The sequence below is a fragment of the Columba livia genome, chromosome 1, assembly GCF_036013475.1.
Source record: "Columba livia isolate bColLiv1 breed racing homer chromosome 1, bColLiv1.pat.W.v2, whole genome shotgun sequence".
Classification (NCBI taxonomy): domain Eukaryota; kingdom Metazoa; phylum Chordata; class Aves; order Columbiformes; family Columbidae; genus Columba; species Columba livia.
In genome coordinates, this window is record NC_088602.1 from 183,941,455 (window position 1) to 183,962,171 (window position 20,717).

The 20,717-nt window shown below is 37.8% G+C and overlaps 1 protein-coding gene across 12 annotated transcripts in view; it reads left to right on the forward strand.

Annotated features, from left to right (window-relative positions):
- Window positions 1-20,717, forward strand: part of FOXP2 (forkhead box P2) — a 422,851-nt gene that overhangs the window by 112,883 nt on the left and 289,251 nt on the right. For 11 of the 12 annotated variants that reach the window (XM_065048743.1, XM_065048749.1, XM_065048750.1 and 8 more), the window contains exon 3: window positions 12,517-12,600. The exons of the other annotated variant lie outside the window; for it this stretch is intronic. The gene's annotated coding sequence lies outside the window, so the exon portion shown is untranslated. The remainder of the gene's footprint in view (window positions 1-12,516; window positions 12,601-20,717) is intronic. 12 annotated transcript variants of the gene reach the window in all.

The window sequence follows — 20,717 nt, forward strand, 5'->3', positions numbered from 1 at the left end:
GCTGAGCATAAAAATAGATAAATGTCTGTCCAAGGAAATTTATTGCTTTTAAAATATAAAAGCTATCTACATTCTCATTATGTTTTGATTTGTGTGTTTCAAATAGAAGATGTTTTGTGTTTCATGAGCAACATGTGCACCATACAGTGCAGGAGGCTGCTATGGAAATTGTTTTACTCATTGTTATGAAAGTTGATGCAGAAATGAGAATTTGTATAAATGCCTGAATTAACTGGTGCTCTTCGTTTGTTTGAATTTTTTTTTAAATCCATTAAATAGATTAAACTCATTCCTGCACACTTGGTTCTTTATGAACAAATACATTTTCTTATCTTATGAAAATCAAAGATTTGGTCACTGTTTCTTTGGTTTTTACCATTGGTAAAAAGCACTAGGGTAAGGGGCTTTGCTGCTGTGACAATATTGTCCAAAAGCTATTTAAAACTAGTTATAGAAGATATTACCTCTGTATTTACTGTGGGATCACATACAGAAACCAACTGAGCGTGGACAGTTCTGCAGGTATGTGAGACAGTTCCCAAAAAATAGACTGTATTTTCAAGAGCTGAATTCGAATTTCTTCATACAATTTAAACTTATTGTACCAAAAGTCACACTGGATCTGAGAAAAATGTGGCAGAGCAACTACTTGAATGGCCAAGTGAAAAATATTTTAAAAAGCATGGAATTACTTTTTCTACCTAAGGGTCCAGCTTAGAAACTAATCACTCATGCAAATTGTTCTTCATAAAAGATCAAGTTATTGTCTGCAAGTTAATCTATAATTAATTTTGGTAATGAGTGATGTGAGAGACCACCAGAACTAGAGTTAAACTCATGTCTTTATTGATGTTCTTATCCTGCTTCACAGCGATTAGCTGTTAATATTATACCAGTGACTTATGTTACAATAAGCAATAACAATTAACATGAGCATTCACAGTGGTTTTCAAATATTCTTTTTTTTTTTTTTTTCTTAACTGAAGATCCTGTTTTGTTGCTGAGAGCTTTTGCTAACAAAAATGTATCAGCTTCTTTGAGGTACATCTATGTACCCATGTCACGTAGAATGGACATATATCTTTCAGGAAGAAAAAGGACAATTCAGGAAACATCCACAAGAAAATTATTGTAAAGGGATAACAGTTTACAGCATTTTTTGTTTATAATTATTAAGGAGCTAGATCTTTGTCTTAAAGTTTGGTTCCATTGCAGATGAGAGATTTGAAAATGAACCTTTTAGTTCACTTGCACAATTGTGTACAAAGCTCACACACAATTCCTTTTAATGTGTTTGCTTGAAATCTTGTGTGCGCACAGAAAGAGAAGATGAAGATTCATAGATACATTCTGTTGCATATTTGAAATACCTTGTATATCATTTATTGACAGCTTAATCCTTCTTCTCAAGCAAGGCACTCAGCATTCTGGCAGACCCCTTGTCCTCTTCCTCAAAGCACTCAGTTCCTGTAGTTTTCATCATTCTTCTGTAACAACTATATGAGGATAAAAGATTGGAAAGTAGGAAAGATCAAGTGTCTGTTGTTACCCTGTCCTGTCATGGGATCATTTTGTACAGATATCAGTGCCTACTATTGTAATTATTTTTCTTCTACTGACAGTTAAAAGCAAGTGCAACAAAATAATGGCTAGAGCCAAAAGTAATGTGAACTGAGATGAGTAAAAGTCAAACCGGATGACCTGGACTCTCTCAGAATCCAAGGGCACATTCAGAGAGGACAGCAGCGCAGTACCTGTTATGCCTGGTAAGCCACAGATCTCTGCTCAGCAGCATTAACCAGCTGTACCATTGCCCTCGCTGCAGTCAGCGTTTAGTAGCAGCACATAGGAGGAAAACTGCCAGTCAGACCTTAACACTAGGTAGGAAGAGAGCAGACTTCAGGCTGCTCAGAGAACTACTTAGTAAGAGTCCCTGGGAAGAAGCTCTTGAAGGTGTTGGGGTCCATCTGTGTTGGTTGTTTTTAAGTACCATGTACTAAAAGCACAGGACCAGGCAATTCCAAAGTGCCGAAAATCTAGCAGGTGAGACAAAAAAACATCTTGGTTGAACAGGGATCTTCTTGAAATATAGTTAAAAAAAAAACAACATGGTCAGTGGAAGCAAGGTCAGGCAACATGGGAAGACTACAGAAATGCTGCTCATCACTGTAGGGAGGAAATTCATACTGTCAAAGCTCCATTAGAATTGAAGCTGGCCAGTACTGGGAAGAACAATGAAAAAGGCATTTTTAAATATATTAATGTCAAAATACAAAATAGAAATATTGTTGGCCCATTAGCTGATGAACATGGTCACCTTATTAACAGGGACATAGATGAAGCTGAGATGTTTAATGCTTTCTTCACCTCAGTCTTCAACACTGATGATCGAATTGGGGGCCCCGTAACCCTGGGCTAGAAAAATCATGGCTGTGAGAATGATAAACTCCCAGTAAATCCAGAACTTTTACAGGATTTTCTACTCCAGCTACATCCCTACAAGTCGATGGGGCCTGACCGGATTCATCCAAGTGTGCTTAAAGAGCTGACGGACACAGTGAGACCTCTCTCTGCATGATTTTTCAATGCTCCTGGGAATCTGGAGAGGTCCCAGAAGAATGAAAGCTGGCAAACGTTGTCCCAATCTATAAGAAGGACAACAGGGATGACCCCGGCAAGTACAGGCCTCTCAGCCTCACTTGTGTGCCTGGTGAAATCATGGAGAAGTTTGTTCTGGGAGTTACTGAAAAATATCTGAATGACAACACAGCCATTGGTCCGGGCCAGCATGGGTTCATGAGGGGAAAGTCTTGCTTAGCAAACTTAATTTCATTCTATGACAAGGTTACTCACCTGCCTAGTTGGCCGAGGAAAGCCTGTCGATCTTTTTGGATTTCAGTAAAGCCTTTTATACTGTCTCTCACAGTTTTATCCAGGACAAGGTGTCCAGCATACAGCTGGATAAACACACAATGCAGTGGGTGAGCAATTGGCTGACGGGCCAGGCTCAGAGACTTCTAGTAAATGGGGTTATGTCAGGCTGGTGGCCAGTCACTAGTGGGGTTCTGCATAGATCCGTCCTACAGCCGCCACTCTTCAACGTCTTTATAAATGACTTAGACTCAGGACTTCAGGAATACTTAGTAGGTTTGCTGATGACACAAAATTGGGGAGATCTGTCAACACTCTGGAGGTCAGAGAGGCCCTGCAGGGGGATTCTGGACAAAATGGAGAACTGGGCAATCACCAACTGCACGAAGTTCAATGATGGCAAGTGCCAGGTTTTGTACCTGCTACACGGCAACCCTGGCTGTCCATACAGACTGGGGGACAAGATGCTGGAAAGCAGCTCTGCAGAGAGAGCTGGTGGTTCTGGTCGAAGGCAAGTTGAACATGAGCCAACAGTGTTCCCTGGCAGCCAAGAGGGCAGCTGTGCCCTGGGGTGCATCAAGCACAGCATTGCCAGCTGGGCAGGGAGGTGATTGTACTGCTCTGTTCTGCACTGGTGCGGCCTCACCTGGAGCACTGTGTGCAGTTCTGGGTACCACAGAATAGAGAAGATATTAAGCTACTAGAGAGTGTCCAGAAGAGGGCTGTGAAGCTGGTGAAGGGTTTGGAAAGGAAGCTGTATGAGGAGTAGCTGAAGTCACTAAGGGGAGAAATCACTAAGGGCTAAGGGGAGACCTCATCACACTGTACAGCTTCCTCACAAGGGGAGGAGGAGGGGCAGGTGCTGATCTCTTCTCCCTGGCGACCAATGGCAGAACCCGACGGAATGTCAGGAAGGTGTGCCAGCGGAGGTTTAGGTTGGACATTAGGAAAAGTTTCCTCACCCAGAGGGTGGTGGAGCACTGGAACAGGCTCCCCAGGGAGGTGTCACGGCCCCAAGCCTGACAGTGTTCAAGAAGAGACTGGACAATGCTCTCAGACACGTGGTATGAACTGTGGGGTTGTCATATGCAGGAACGAGAGTTGGACTCTATGATCCTTGTGGGTCCCTTCCAACTCAGGACATTCTATGATTCTATGGCTTTTCTCCACCCACACAATGGCACAGAAGTTACTGTCCAGATCTTAGGGGATGCTCCATTTAGATCTAATGCTTCCTAGGAACAAGGCCTCTTATGTTTGGTGAGCATGCCATTTATCAGTTACAGATGAGGAAGAGGACATCAGTGAGTGTGTTTTTGAGGTCATCTAATTTACAGGAGGAAACCAGATCCTTGTGTGATTGCACAGTGGAAGATGGGGCATCATGAGTGGAACAAATGTGGTTCTTGAGAACTGGACATAACTACAACTGGGGCCTGGAAGTCCCTGAGAATGAGCCCTACCAGTGTGTATTCTCTGAGCTTACTCTAACCATTTGTAGTTATTAGTGCCTTTTGGCCTCCAGGAAGCCACTTATTTTTATCTCTCTCTTTTATTAAAAAAAAGCAAAAAGTTTATAACCTTTTGCATGCTTGTAACTTTTTATGCATTATGCTACAGTGATACAAGAAAATTGTTAGCGTATGGGTGGGCAGCCCACAATTTGGTTTGAGATCCAAGCCTTTCTAGATCCACCAAGGCCTCCTCAGTGCCCTTCCAATGTTTTGGACTTCTTTAATATCTCTTTCAATCATCTCTCTTTCAATCTGTAGCATCATAGTCTGAATAGCTATTGCCTGTATGGGAGTCATCTGTGCTGACTGTTGTTTTCTCTGAATCTTCTACAGGTCTGCGGTAACCTTTTTGTCTAGGGAGGGAAAGGAGGAAATAGCTATGTAGTAGGTTATAGACACTGTTGCATTGCCACTGCATTTATATGGTTACATTTGTTTCATTTTCCCTCACCTCCTTTCTTAGCAATGTTGTTCAGTTTGCTACTGAAAACTGGGCTGAGATTCTCACAGGACCAAAATTTATAGCTGCAAATGCTAATTTTTAAGTTGTACAAAGCTCATAATTGCATAGTTAGCGCTGTCTCTTCTCCATAGATGTTATTGCACATTTCTTCTCATTAAATATTATGTGTTATTTATCACTTCACCTTCAGAGTTATGTTTTCTTTCTGCATTTCTTAATTTTTATAATTTCTTAATTTCTTTCTTCATTTCTGCTTTTCTCAGCCGTGGTTTAGTGTTAAAGACATCATGGCTCATCCCCTTTCCAGATCATTTTTGAACACTCTCCTTGGCCCACAGCAGCCAGGTCCTGCCCTACCTGTGGTTGACCCCCACCACTCTCGAGCCTCAGCCCATAGGAAGCTGCTGGTCCCTGCAGTTCTCTGACACCATCCTGTGTATTTATGTTTAAGCCTCCAAGATATCATAATTGTTTTTGTTTTCCTCACTGGGACACAACTCAAAGATTTTAGAAGGATGCCTTTTTCTTTCTATCCACCTCCTTCATCCTGTTTGTTCATGACAGCTCCCTTCTCTGGAATTTCTCAGTCATGAGGGGTTGTGTGCATTTCTGAGCCTGCAAAAGGTGTCTTTATAAGGCTCTGTGTCACCTGTAAAGATGTGACTCTTATAGCTGTCCCTTTTTAGTTCCATATAACAAGCTTACTCATTTTTATTCAATGATCCTATTTGAAATAGTGGTAGTGTTTTTTTGGCTTTTGTTGCCCCTTCAAGATCATAGATTCCAATTACATCAAAGCAGTTATTGACTTTGACTAGAAATTTACTTTGGGTCATACCCTGATGTGACATGTGCTGGTACAAGACAAGCAGACATATCTAATGACCCTAATATTTATCTGCCATACTTACAAGGGCATTTTTCAGTGTTATGAAGGTGCTCTATTTCTTAGGTGTCTTTAGGGATTGGTTCAGAACAGGAGTTTTGTGTATATCCTCTGTCTTTCTCAATCTTGTCTTTCTTGGCCATTACTGAAGGAGAGTCTCTGGGTTGTTTAACATGAATAGGCTCTTAACTTCCAGATGGATCTGATACTCAAGGGCAGTCATTCTTTAATTTTTGTGAAAAAAACCTGAATCTTTGAGCTTGCCCAGTAACCTGAAGTGGTGCATATGAAAATATAGCATAGCTGAAGACTTGATTGTACATTTGTGTCTGTAGGGAGGACTGGTCTGTATATAAGAATTTTCTCTTTACAGTTCAATGTAGCTCTGAGTAGGGACCAAGGAGCAGCATCCTCTAGAGAGGCCTTTTACTCAGGTCACTGGGCAGGGTCTCTGAGAAGGAGCACACCATCAAGAACTTAAAAATCTCTTCCTCTTTGCAAAAAACACAATAGCTAAAGTAATGCCAAATGTCGGTTTTAGGGTAGGACTGTCTGCAAGGATCCAGTCATCTTACGGACACTTTCTTTGCAACAGTTATCTGTAGCTAAGCATGGTGGTTGTCTAAGCCATCCTCGAGGTGCCCAAAGCGGGGATGTGGTAAGGCTGTGGAAGGCCCATGGAAGCCCTTTGCTGATGAGGGAGTAACCCACTGTTCAGCCAAAGTGGGAAACACCTAGTTACCAGATGCTGTGAACAATCAGCTAATGGAGATAGCAGCAATTGGCGGGACAGTTGCCTGTCTTTATTTTCATGGTGTCTGTTTTGGCGGGAGATTGTGGTTCCCCAAGTAGGTTGTCTTAGAACTTCTTCTTTTTTTTTTTTTTTTTTCTCTCACATTTTTCCCACAGGTTGTTTGACTTATTTATCTTTTTATTTATTTCCTCTCCCCACCTTGTTTTCCTTTTGGTCTTTAAAAGCATAAGAGGTGTGTATGTGTCACATTTTTGTGTATTTTGATGGATTAGGTGTGTTCTGCGTTGTTTGGGGAGATGGAGTTTAACTGTTCTGTGTTTCTTTTCCCCTGGAAGTTGTTTGTGTGGCTGTGTTTTTATGGTTGTTTTTTTGTTTTTTTTTTTTTTTTTGGTTTGTTTGTTTTGTTTTAAAATAGATTTTGTTGTTTTCATTGGGTTTTCAATTTATTTATTTAGATGGGATTTTTGTGCATGGGGAACAAACTGGAGGAACTAGAGCTTCTCATGCAGATGCAGAACTATGGCATCATTGGAATAAACTGCCAAGTGACAGAACATCTGGAGTGGTGGGAGCTTAGTGAAGGGTGGATGTGAATTCTACAGAAGAGTCAGGCAGAGAAGGGGTAGGAGGGTTGCCTTTTATATGAAGGAGCAGTTTGAAAGTTTGGAGCTCATATGTGTGAAGGTTTTGATACAATAAAAGGGAAAGGATTTTCAATGAAAGGACACTTCTGCAGCAGAACAGGTTGCCTAGAGAAGCCAGGTTGTGGAATCGCCTTTTTTGAAAGTTTTGAAGATGCATCTGGCTGATGTTCTACGTGACCCAGTCTAAATTCAAGTGCTGCTTTAGGCAGGAGTTTGGACTAGGCAGCCTCCTAGTGTGAGTGACTTGAGTCTGATACGGTGCATGCATCACGGCAGAAGGATCAGGTGCTCTTTGACTTTATGCATTACTGATTAATAAATCTGTACATATGTCTCCTTACAAGAACAAACTAGATGTATATGACAAACCAGGATGATCACCATTTATGTGATCTCGTGAGAACATACTTTTGAAAGTTGTTACTTCCACATTCTCAACTGATAGTATTCCTGAATCCCTTCTAATCATATCACATGACAAAATGGGAGAAACAGATTGTAATTCTGAAAATAATTCACAAAATTGCAGTGCCACTGTGTTTGTGGTATTGTAGATCAAAACTATTTAGGAATAGTACATTGCTTTATTTTTTTCTTTATATTCTTCTCCCCCAATTACTGTAGCCTGCGGCAGTTTATTACGATAAGAAAATTCAACAAGTGGAAAGAGGCTCTTCTCTGAGCTGTCTTACAATAAATTATATGTTTTCGGAAGAAAGACAGACATGCCTGAAGATAAAGTAAGGCGTGTTATCTGTGCACATTGGATAAATTGATGAGGAATCTCCATGAATATAATATTGGTGTCATGCATACTTACAAGATTAGTGTCAACATGGGTTATCTATCATGTAAGTGCAAGTCAAGCAAGTTCGACCTGCCTCAGGGGTGGTTTAGTCTGTACACCCAACTATTCAGACAATGCTGCTCTGGAGGTTTTGGAAGAGAAGAGGAAGGGAGGTGTGATTTTTCCTTTGCTCCAGACTTCACGTTTATTTGTGCTGTTTCCATTTTCTCCAGTGTCCCTTGATAAGTTCAGGTAATCAGTGTCCTATTAATCTTTAGGATAAGTAAGACCTAAATGGAACACCCTCCCTCTCCAGCCCCTCTTCCCCAAGAGGCGTTTTATGTAACCTGTACATCAGGTACACAGTGAATGGGACATATCAGAAGTAGATGATGTATTTAGTCCATAACATCATTTTTTTTTTCTGTCATTGGCCAATTTCCAAGGCCTTAGATAATACATTTTTAATACTTTTCTATAATATTATTTTCCTTGACCTGTTTCTTTGTGTAGTTGCACCTTGTTATGATTAGTGGAGTGTAGATATTTTGGTTAGCAAATTCCATGTTGTGAAAATTCAAGATCAATTTTAGTGTTACAGAATATGATGTGAAATTTATAAGTACATAGCATTTGTTAAAATATTTGGAAAATATATAGTTGAGGGGGCTGACAGCTCAAGAAGCAGTCAGGAATTAACTATTTTCTCTGTGCCAGCTAAAAAACCAGTTGCTTCTCCCATCACCATGGTACTTCTGTTTGGACTCACTTGATAATGTAACAAAATCTAGCCTTCCTTCGTCTAAGTAGTAATGTAGAGTAACATGTAAAATTAGCTAATAAGATCTCAGTGGTATGAAGGTCTTTTCCTAGGCTCATTTAACTTTGGAATGATTATAAAACATAAATACTAATTTATTTTGCATGTTCTTGTTAATTATAATGGCATTCAATAGTGCTCATCTGGTTATGAGCTTATGAGTGATCTTGCTGTAGAAATGGCTTAACTCAGTACTTGGATTCAGGAAGAAAAGGAGTATCTTCTTTTTTCTATTTACAGTTCTGTAATTTAGATAATATTCTTTAAAAATGCATATTTTTGTAATGTAATTTGATGTATTGAAATAGTTAAAATATAACTAAAAATATGTAGTCTGACTACTAAGTAGCTTTAAACATTTTTATTTCATAGTTTAGAAGATGTAGATTGTGTGTGAATTATGTGTTTCCAAGTAAAATTTGGGATGTCCTGTTGACATACTGCAATTTAAGTCTTGCTCAGAAGTGCTATTATGGATTAAGACTTCTATTGTTGTTATTTCCGTGGGAGGACTATATGATGGAAAGGTGGAAGCTATAGATATCAGTGAATGTATATGCCTTTAAATTAGCAGTCAATCTCTCTAGCAAGTAATTCTTGCTTTGCTGAAAGCAGTAGTGTCTTTGACCTAATCTATCTGATTCAAAAGTTAAAGGGAATAGTTTGCAGCACATGGGCATTGTATTTGTTTAACTCAAGTTTCAAAAGAACGTCCACATATAGGAATGAAGTTGGCTTTAATTTTGAACTATTTTTTAATCTAGTGATTTCTGAAATCACTGTGACAATTCACATACATAAGAGCCAAATTCTGTTACTTGTGCTCATAATGAATAATGCTTAATTATGTAAAAAAATTAGTACAGCATATCGTGTGACAAAATGCTACCAACTGCACAACATTGTCAGTATTGAAAATGGTTTTATCACCTATCAAGCTTCTGTGCTGAGTAGGTAATCATAATGGTTACACGTTTTATCATTTGCAGATTTATTAGGATTCCTCTAAATCTACATTTTAATGAGTGTCTGCATATCAATTTAATGTAGTGTTTTACCAGTGAACTTTTCTCAGATATTACAGAAGTTTGTGGTATTTGTGTGTTTAACTTAAATTTTAGGGACTTGAGAAGAAAGACAAAGACGAGTGGCAGGCAGGTGACTTTCAGTTCAATTGCATTCTGCTGTTCACATGGTGAGAGTGACCCTGCCTAAGTAAACAATACTACATTGAGCTGCCAGAATTGCTTGAACTTGCACCACTGCAACTCTATTTAGAAGCAAAATTCTGTCTGGATGTTTTTAAGGCTTTGGTTGGCAAGTTCTGTGACTCTGAATGTAAACTTTTAAGGTTCAGTTGGAATTTTTGTATGTTGAAGAAAAGAAAAAAAAAAAATCTCTATAAGCATTGTGCATATAGGATAGGTAAATAATGATCTTCCTGCAATGGTCCCAGGGATGGAACATGCTGACTCATTTGAAGGGAAGGGTGGAGAAATGTTGTGGTTAAACTGGAATAACTGGAATGATTCAGTTCCAAGTTTTAGGATACAAAGAAAAGTCCAAACAAATCAATGTTTATAAGAGAAGTAATATTATTTTTGAGAGGCAGCTGCCTTCGTCAGGTAAACCACACTGGAAGGTAGTATATTTGAAACATAGGTAAAAAGTATCTAAGTGAAAGGTTTATACAGATAAAAAATGTTATAATCAAGACCTGCCTCCTGTCTGTTACATATTTGTCATGTTTCCTATGTCCGATTCTGCCCACTTTAAACGTTCCTTACCAACTTCCAAAATATTCTAGATATCCTGATATTTCAAAAAGACTAGAGATAAAATTTTAACAATCAAGATTAATGAGTGTGGTTGTTTTCATTTTAAGTATAATTATGATAAAATATTATTGCCATAAATTCCTTCTGAGAAGGCTCTCTCTACCAAAATAGGTCATGTTTTGGTGGAAGATTTCGTATATCATGACTATCTTGGCTTTCTTTCTGAGCTAAAGCAAAACGTGTTCAATAGGATCCAAGCTAAGAAAACTGAGTATTTTTAATTTTTTTTTTGCATAAAGGAATATAGGAAAAAACCAAAATACAGACTATTACATGTTAACATCTGCCAACCAACAATAAGTATTGTTGAAGAAATAACCATAAGCTGGATTTTTCTCTAGACTTCAGGTGCACAAGAAACTTCAGAGATTTAGAGGCACAGCTACACCTGCAATCCTTTAATGGGAAATAAGAGAGCAAGGTGAATGCTGCTCTCTCTACTGGTTGGACATTTCCATTCTGTGACCACATGACCATCAAACAAAGTTTCATTGACACATATTTTACTTTCCAACAACTTTTAAGAATGCCACCCTTCTTCACCTCCTCATATTTGCCTTAGGATCCTTACTTGTTTTTAACATTTTCTTCTTTTTTCTCTTTGTATTTAGAGCTCATAAGATTTCCTTCTCATTTCCTAGTGCTGTCCTGCTGTGCAGGGGTTTCACGTAGTGTTTATTCCTCCAGCCTGTCATTCTTTGCTCTTCCGTCTTCGCTTGCTCTACTACAGAGGCTGCCAGGTAGCTTTCAGTTTTCTAGGAACTTCGACCTTCCCAGCAGGTTTTGTTACACTCTACAAACAAAGGAAGAAGTTAGAACTGCAGCTCTTTTAAATGTCCAAGCATCTTGTAACAAAGTGTGTATTAATAATGCCAGTTGGAACACAGATTTTTTTTTTAAACTGTAGGAAAGCAGTCCTTTATAAAATTCTACATTCATTTTACTCTGCAGTCTTCTGCTGCCTGACCTTGTCGGCAAGAGAGAATTGCCAAGAGGCACCATCGAGAGGTAGGATCAGCTTCAGAAGTAGCAGAGTTTCAGGCACTAAGGCTGTGTCTGTATTAGCAAATTAAACAATATTTGGAAATATTTCCAGGTCTCTGACACAGTTTCAGTCTTTGCAAACTAGTATTGCTCTGGAAAATTCCCAGACATTTATTCAACCATGTGTATTAGACAGTGTGTGTTCAGCCCCTCTGTTTTGGAGTGTGTGTGTGAGTACACCAGTGTAATATTATCTGTAACAGTTGATTTCAGATCAGGCATAGATGTAATCTAAATATACTTATATACTACAGACTTGCATGGTCTTTATTTCTTCTGCCTCGTCCAACCTTCTTACTTCAATGCCGTCTTGCAGTCTCAGCTTCAAAGCTGTTTTTTCTTTTTACTTGTCCTTTTGTCCTTTCTAAAATGCATCTAGATTTAAATTTTGTTGGCATGCTGTCTCCCAACTTCTGTTCCTTCCTTCAGATGACACTTTAACCTTATTGGTAGTGATACCATATGCAGTTCTCTGTGTAGAACAAACTACTTCAGGGAGGCCTCCTTCTTGTTTGCCTTTAGGTACTTTAGTAATAAAAATAGAATAAAGAAAGTAAGACTAGACTTTGGGTGATGCCTTGCGTGTCCCTCTACTGCAAGGCAGAAACTTGATGGACAATTTTATTTCTTTGTGGACTACAGTGAATTTATTCTTCAAGCTGACTACTTATTAAGAGAATCTTTCTCAAATTGCTCCGTCTTTCAACCAAAATGTTTATGTCAAAATAGAAAAATGAAGAATTATAACTCCTTCCTTTCTCTTTTAGAATACTTATGAATCAGCTTATGCACGTCTGGATCTAATTAGAGGGTGTGATATAGCCAAATTCTGTTTTGTTTTCATTAAATGATATCTATTATAAATAGCTGCAAAAATTTCTTTTTGTCTTGTCAGGATGATGGTACTGGAATTGATTTTGGACATCACTCCAGTTGAAGGTTGAAGTAAAAAGGTCTTTTTGAGGCTTAGAAGAAGCAGGTGAGTACAGGTCAAGCATCATAAACATCTGAGTATTGGTTTTTTCAACTTTCTTCTGGAATTGCTGTTCCTGCTTACCAGTCCGTATTCAAATAGCTGATCTCTGCATCCTCTGATTCAGTGGAAAGTATGACTGCTTGTATTATGACTAGAGAGCAGAGAATGTTTAAGTTCGGTAGGTGTTCCCTATGTGCTTTTTCAGTGCCTGTCACAAAAAGAAGTGAAAACATGGTTCTCTCACCAAGTGCTCTGGAACCCTGGAGTTAAATTTCACTGCATAGTTTCATTACATGAGCCATATTAGGATAATAAAGGAAATTTGGTTAGAATTAAGGAAATTTGGTTAGAAAATAATTTTTTATTACATTTGTATAAATATTTTTTGTAAAAAACCAAAAGTTTAAAAGACAAGATTAAATAGTAATGAATCCCTGAGTTTGGATATTCTTAGTTTCCTGAAACCAGGATGATCTCTGTACCACTGGTAACCAGGAGTATTCCATGATGTCAAGAACCATGAGTTCCAGTCTTCTTTGAACTGCTTTGTGTGTTAACAGTCTGAAGCTGCCTGTGTAGAAACTCTGTTAGTGGGTCTAATACTGCCCTGGGCTTTCCTGCACTGGGTACCTTGCTTTGCTCCAGACCTATGCAGCTATCTTGAGTGAATCATGTACACCTGCGTATCAGGTTTTTTACCTTAGAAAGACATTCTGGAGGAATTAGTGTAAATTGAGAACTTAACACGCCACTATCTATTTTAGATTTGTCATACTTGCTATTGCAACAAAGAATTAATCTACATATTAAGTGTTGCAATTGTTCACATTATGCTTTTCCTACGGGGTAGAAAGTTTCTTGAGAATATTTCCAGAATTTTTCAAACTCAAAGTTTTAGACAACATTTTGATGTCTAAACTGCAAAATATACTCAGCTGGTGCCTGATACTAAATCTTATAATGCAGTTTTCAGGAGGGTGCAAAAGACTAATTCACCATAATAGGAACCAAGCCCAATTGCTTCTATATGCACCACTGTTTCTGAAGTAATTATGTATTGTTTTTCTGTATGCCATGTGCAGTAACTGCTAAGTTATGAGAAAATGTTCAAATATACCTATATACTCCATAATATTGGTATATCCATCTTCATGAATTGAGGCCTCAGAAGGGCAAGAAAAAGAAATGCTTCCAGGAGGACTTAATGATGGTGATAGTAATTAGTGTTGAAACTATGTTTATAACAAGTTTTCTAAAGTTACACCCTCTGGGAGAAACTACAGACCTTTTTAACCTAATTCAGAGCAGTGCAAAACAAGACCGTCCTGGTATGTGTTTCGCTGTGATTGTCTTTACCCACTGGGTAATAAGAAAGGAAAATTCCTTTCTTCTGATATAACTTCACCTTTTTCCAAGGACTTAAGGCACTGGCCTGAAGGGTACACTATGAATATGGTGAAACCATAAAAAGAAGAAAAGATAAAATATTAACTTTAGTGATGTTGTAAATCAAAGGATACACAGGAGTATACAGGGAAACTGTAGACTTTACTGGCATCACATATAGATTTGTGTGTGGCTGTATGTTAGTATGTAGTAATATATTTTCAAAACTATGTTTTTTCTCACATTACTCACTTGAGAAAATAGTATAAGCAGTCAGCTTCTTTGCTTTCTAGGTATCAATGGAAATATGACAGATTTCTGTCACATATTTATACACATATGTCTGAATGGCGTAACTTGTCTGTAGTAATACTAGATCATTTATTCATAGACAGAATTGGTATTTTAGAAAACTGTTCGGTTTGATAGAAACTGTGTAGAAATTGTATAGTAATTGTGTAGTAATTGAAATCTGGTGAGCCAACAAGAGATTTTAATTTTTTAAAGGATATTTTTTTTCTGGAAATTTACTATGTTCTGTACCAAGTAATGTAAGAAATGCAGTAATACTGACTTGTCTGTCTATAATAGTTTGGCAGTATCATTTTATTGAATTCCTGTGTGTCTGGAACTTAAGGCGTATGGAGGAAAGTAACTGTTATTCTGTTTCCTCCATTATTTTGTTCCATAACTTTTAAGTTAGATACAATCTATAAAAATGCTTTCTGTAAAGAAAGCCAAAATCTTTTTGGCCTTTTTAGCACTGGTCTCTATTTCTTGCAGCATGTGCAAGTAGAGAGGGAATGTTTTGTAGTCCTTGAGGAAATAGTAGTAAATTCTGAGTGCTAGTTCTTCACTATGTCATTTAGAGTTGATAGTTTTTTATGGCAAGACACAGTGTCTTTGCACTGATTGGAAACTGGGATTCAGTCATATAAGTAGTGATAGAAATACATACAAATAAAATTACATTCATGAGTACCTTTTTAATTAGCAGAGAAAAAATTTGTTTGCTTTTTACTCTCTCTCTCAATAGAACACTTAACTGTTTAGGAGTAAGTTTTGGAAAACTGAGTTAAATGTGGAAAAACTGAGATCAAGAGAAAACTCCATATCGGAAAAACGTGAATGCAGAGAACAAATGTTCCATTTTTGGACTGATGGCTTAAATGCACACTTTTGGGGACTATTAGAGGTACAGTTACATCTGGATTTTCTGAGTTAATTAAGCTTTGAAAATAAAGCCATGGAAATTTTCTAAATATTAATATTTTCTGTGATAGTGAACTGAATTGGAGCTGTGGTATTAATTATTGTTAAATTGATCTAGCTCGTCTATCCTATTTTAGCAATTTGTGGAAGAGGAGACATTCTGTTCATTCCTGTTTCTTACTGGTGCTACAGGACACATATTTTATGTATATACATTTTGTATACCTACCAAGTATTATAGAAGCATAGAATAGTTTGGGTTGGAAGGGACTTTTAAAAGTCATCAAGTCCAACACCCCTGCAATGAGGAGGGACATCTGCAGCTAGATCAGGTTGCTCGGAGTCCCGTCCAGCCTGGCCTGGGGTGTCTTCAGGGATGAAGCATCTACCACCTCTCCGGGCAACCTGTACCAGTATTTTACCACTTATTGCAAAAAAAAATTCTTCCTCGTGTCTACCCTGAATCTCCTCTCCTTTAGTTTTAAAACCATTACCACTTGTCCTGTCTTAACATGCCCTGCTAAAAGCTCTATCCCCATCTTTCTTATTGGCCCCTTTTAAGTACAGAAAGGCCACAATAAGGTCTCCCTGGAGCTTTCTTCAGGCTAACCAACCCCAACTGTCTCAGCCTGTCCTCATAGAGCTGATCCAGCCTTCTGATGATGTTGGTGGCCTCCTCCGGCCCCTCTCCAACAGGTCCATGTCTTTCCTGTACAGAGGGCTCCAGAGCTGGACATGGTAACTCCAGGTGGGGCCTCACCAGAACAAAGCAGAAGGGCAGAATCACCTCCCTTGACGTGCTGGCCATACTCCTTTTGATGCAGCCCAAGATGCAATTGGCCGCCTGGGTTGCAAGTGCACATTGCTGGTTCATGTCTAATCTTTCATACCCCAGTACCCCCAAGTCCTTCTCAGCAGGGCTGCTCTCAATCCACTCTAATCCCAGCCTGTATTGATACTGGGGGTTACCTCAACCCGCGTGCTGGACTTGCACTTGCACAAGCTGTGGTTGTCACCTCCCCAGGCCCACATGAACCTCACGACTCATGGCCATCACCCCATTCTCAGTCTATATATGTATGTTTATTTTGTATAGGGGAAAGATAATCCTATTGTTAAAAGTACAAAAGTACATCTCATATATAAATAGTTATCTTGAAGCTGAACTACAGCTCTCTAAAGAGTTAGGTAAAGACTCATTGATGGTGATCGTGTTGATGAGTGATGTGAAACATCTGATTTACTTGTCTTTCCATCAGCTAGATAATGGATTGGCATTAACTTTATCCATGAGGAAGGCTAACCCTTCCACATGTCTAGTCAGAAGGCAAATAAGTTTTGATACTGCTGTAGGTGAAGGGGACAAGGATTAATGAAATTGTATTAGAACAGAGACACTGTTTATTGTGGAATTTTGAATTACCTTTCCAGGGTAATTGTGAATAGCTGTAAGTTACTGACCTGAAGGCAACTTTTGTCAAAAAGTAGTTTACATTGATAGAATCTAATCTGTGGCCTGGAACTATGAGGTAGTTAATTTTTGCTGTGATTATACAAAGTAACAAACTATAGACTGGCCATCTTTTTGATTCAGCTGAACATTAAGCACAAGCTGAATGGTCTGATTTGCTGGGAAGAGCATTATTACAATGGGCTGCTTTTTACAGCCTGTATCAAATATAAACTTGCACCACTTATTACAAAGTTTGTGCTTTGGGAGATAGTTTTCACAGCATCTAGGAGTGATGCCCCACATTTCTTAGAATTTGTCCTTAATGATACTTTCTTCAGAAATGAGTTATTGCTCAAATACACTGTTTTGTGGTTTCTAGCACAGAAATTTTAAATCTGCTAGGTTTTTTCAAGTGATTGTATGAAATGAGGAGAGATGGTGTGCATCTTAATAATTTTATGATTCTTTTTTCTATGTGACATGAACGGGAGGTGAGAACTCTTAATTTTTAACTGAACTGAATACAGGTTTCTAAATGCGGCCTGCTTGAGAACAGAGCACCATTACTGTAGTTGTCATGTAAAATAAAGTTGGACTCTGAAGCTCCTTTTTAGCTGTCAGCTTTATTAAGGAGCTAGTGGTGTGTTGAACTAGGCACACGCATTATATAAGCAGTGTGTGGTAGTGTCTAGGGAGAACTTTCTCTGTCTTCACTGCTGCTTTATTAGGCCTCGCTCACTCCTTCACTGTTGCCCTGTCTCACTCCAGCTTTCTGGCTGCAGCTCACGGCACAGTAGGTCTAATGTAGATTGACGCCTTTGCCAGAGGACTGATTGAAACTTGTGTCTCATAGTTGCTAATGCTCACTCGACCATTTTATTGAAGATAAAGTAAATAAAATAGATTGCCATATGAGAATTCTCTGAAATCAAATGGAATAATTTGACAGGTTTAAGCCCATGAAAAAGCCAAAGCGTTGAACAGATGGGAATACTTTTTATGCACAATATACCAGGAAAAGGTGTCTGCTGGCTTGATGTTAAACTGTTAATAGCTTTTACCAAAACTATAATTGTTGAAAATATTATCATCATTTTCAATAGAATTTCCATTGGTGTTTAAATTGTTACTTCTGTCAAACAGAGGGATATTTTTTTTTTTTTTAATTTAAGAGCAATGGATATACTGATTTTATTTTCTTATTGCTTATGATTCTTTAAGAGGCTGGTGATGGATAACCAGTCTCTTAAAAGTTAATTTAAAAATATATTTCTAGAGCACATTGGAGATATTTGAGATTAACCGAGGGTGAGTTTATTAGTTGAGAAAATAATTCTGTGAAGTAGATTGTTCCTTTTATAAGTTTTTAATAATCATTAAGTGACATAATTTTGAATATTACAAGTAAAGTTGCTAAAATAAGCCCTGACATTTTTAAAAGTATGTGTGATACAAAAGATAAGAACTGCTAAAGCTATTGCGACAAACTTCAGAATAATGGTTAACAAACCCCAAATATTCTGCAGAACGCTTTTATTTTATAGAGGCTTGCTATAGATGAACAGTGTAGTATGTCTGTTTTATTTTTAGAAATAAGATAATACATAATAAGCGAGTTAAGATGCAACAGATAACACATGCCTCTTATTCTTTCATCTGGATAACAGTGAGTATTTGTCTTTTGAGTCACACCAGTGGGTTCCTTCTTCCTAGTTGGACCACTTCTTGAAGAAAGCAATATACCTGTGGTTTACTTTAGTACAATAAATTATGTCGAGCTCACTTAGAGTCAATAAGGGAAATAACTATGAACTAATTAAACAAAGTTTGCAGATACAGCCTCCATTTCCCACCTTGAAAGCAGTCTTGTAAATACGAAATAATTATGTTAATTCTGCTCATTTCATTATACTTAAACAAAATCTGTTCTTTTTTTGGTGTTAGATATCAATTGTATTTTGTTTTTTAAAGTTAATAAATCTATTCTAACAGATTGTGGTGTTGGAATTGAATGATGGGATACTTGTGAGAATCCATAAATGTTGGGTTTGAAATAAATTATGAATGAGTTATTTGAAAATGACTTGCAGGAGTGAGTCGACAGACTGGAAAAACATAGTGAGGATGGATTTCCAGATTAACAGTTAGCCGAAATACACAGCTAGTTGTGCTAGTGGCAGGGACGGTGCTGGTCAAAATCATATATCCAATATGATAATGAATAAATCTAAGAAATGTGAATGATATTCTCAGTTTTTCCCATTCTGATCATAATTTAAAGAGGGAAAATGACTCTGTTGTAATGCAGAGCACAGGCACCAGCTGTGCTCTGGAGAGGTCTTTCTTCCGTTGTTGCCAAGCTGATGACTCTGTGTGTCTGGTCAACCTCTTCATGCTCTCACAGCAGTTTCAGACGGAAAATTTCAATACTTAGCAAGAAAAAATTAGTGACTGTGATGCCAGCAAGATAGGGCTTCCCATCCTCCTGGAGGAAGGCCCTTCTCATTCATCTGATGGTCTGTTCATGCAATAAGATAAATGGTCATCAGTGGCTTTGCCTTCCTGTAGAAGGGAGTAGAGGAAGACACAACTCTGCCACAAATCCCTGTTTTAACCCTTTTGTTTTACTTGTCTGCTATCTATGAGATAAAGTTCTCAGTGTTGTCTTTCTGAGGAGGCAACAGAGAACATCAGTTTAATTAAATTTTAGTTATATACATAGAATTGCCTTGTTTTTTTCCATGGTAGGAGATCCAAGACAAAGAATCACTGCTGATTTCTGTGTTGTGAAGTCTTTTCTATCTCTCATAGGCTTTTCTAGTTAAATGGGAAAACCATTAAGCACTACCACAGTTTCTGGAAGAAAATGCTGAGACCTGTGAGTGGTCCAACATGGATTGATTTAGACAGAATAAAAGCTAATTTCACCAAGAGAAACAGAAACCTTAACAGTAGTTTACTTTGTATTTCTATAAAATTTAAGGAAACCACATGTGGTTTCCCGTATTTCTTAGAACAACTTATTTGTGCTGTTTGTTTCAGCACCGTCCCTTATTTGACCATATTTGAAGTAATTCTGGAAGACTGATTTTCATGTTGTTATATCCTGTGTTTTCCAGTAACTCAGTAATTTGCAGGATGCTTCTGAAGTTACCTTATCCAGAAATCAGTCCATGATAAAAGTGATGAACAAGCTATTGAAAATACTTTAAATTTAAGCCATAAAGAAAGCCATTCAGTACAAGTAACTGCAGATGGAAGAAATAACAGCAGATCTAGTTCTTGAAAATAAATGGGATCTTGAAAATGGAATAGATGTTTATTGGGTTGCTTTGAGAGTTAGCTGGTGATTTGATGGGGAAAACCGTGCTTAACCACGTCAGATTTTTTTTACAAAATTCAAACGTTCACAGTTTGATTTTTGAAGGGGCTTTTACTGTGTTTTTTTGTTTGTTTGTTTTGTTTTGTTTTCTGGACTTCAGTCATCTACAGAAGCCAAATGGGTCATGTTTTGGTTCATTGGTTCTCTGACATCCAAAGTACAGATTTGAGTACCTATATGAAGATTCAGATCCAGTGAAGGTTTTGCAAAAAATACCAGAGTATGTAATCTTAGGCTGCAAATCTAAAACTGCTTGAAATAGTTTGAACAATATACAGTGGATTCTCAAGAATAGGGTGTAGGACATGGTACATTAGCATGTAGAAAACAGAAATTTAATTCTAGAATCTATATACTTTGCTTAAGTATAGTGTTATAGATAACTACACTAATGGGTAATATACTGTAATTTTAATTCAGTGTTGTTATACTTGAAGGAGAAACTGAATTAATTTTTGTTTTAGATATATTGAAATACATATAGAAGTTTCTGTGCTTCTGTAATTGAATTTTCAGCCTAATATCATTCTGTATTATTTTGGTGAGCTTAACTAATAAATATTTCAAATTGGAGCAGATGGATAATGTGATATGACAGAGACATGTGACCTTGTGTCTTAAATGTTTTGCAACTAATTTGGAACTAGTATATGCTATCTGAACAATAAATACTACAATCAAGTTGGT